This window comes from Penaeus monodon, chromosome 22, assembly GCF_015228065.2.
Source record: "Penaeus monodon isolate SGIC_2016 chromosome 22, NSTDA_Pmon_1, whole genome shotgun sequence".
NCBI classification, from domain to species: domain Eukaryota; kingdom Metazoa; phylum Arthropoda; class Malacostraca; order Decapoda; family Penaeidae; genus Penaeus; species Penaeus monodon.
Window position 1 is genome coordinate 20,211,280 of NC_051407.1, and position 974 is coordinate 20,212,253.

Genomic DNA, 974 nt, shown 5'->3' on the forward strand with positions numbered 1-974 from the left:
CAGAATGACTGCAATGAATATGAGAAAATTGTTATGCTAGCTTGCATTTCCCTTAGGAATCTGATCTCAGAAATCTTGCTGTTCCCTTTTAGATATTTTGTACTGAAGAGTTTTTTTTTTCTCTGATATCATATCAAATGTAAATTCATATCGACATGGATGTATAACGTGTATATGCGACATATATATGATTACATTTTTTTTCTGTAAGTGAATGAAGGGTTATGGCGTATTTATGTAACTCTTGCTCACTAAATGCAGACCAAACCTATACTGAATGGCGGTATTAGTGCTAATATAATGATAATATTGATACACAAACATAACTGGCATTTAATAACGAGTAAGGGAAAGCGTATTTGTAATTTAGTATAAAGTTATTTGAGATACAATATTCAGTTGGCCATCTCAACTCTCACTGGTAATCAGCAATTTTCCAGTTTAAGAATCGACACCAAATTCCATGTATGGCAACTAATCCTTTATGCTCTGGTTATCCGAAAGAAAGAAAAAAAAATCCTTTCTGAATAAGCTACCTTGCTGACTGTACCCAACATCCCTTAATACAATGCACGGTGGGTATGTGCTCTATCTTATCAACATTTCTACTCAGTCAAACATCAATGCATGGGGAAACACGGAGACTCACAGGATACCTAAATCAATGCTTCCTTTGTGATTTATGAATCAAGTATGAACGGTCACCTAATCCTGGCTACATATCTGAATAACGTCAAATAAATCTAAATTTAACCGTTTCTCCAATATCTGGAAACATTTTTTTCACGTAGAGAATTCTGCACTCCTGAGAATACTTTTAAAGACGAGGGAGATATCCGTGCGCATTTCTAATCTTGGAAATGGCTAGTGATAATTTAAGTGAATGGGTGGAAAGATGAAAAGTAAATATATGACTACAATATCATCGCGTTTGGTAAAACGTTGGAATATATGCAATCATGCCTTTTTTTCCG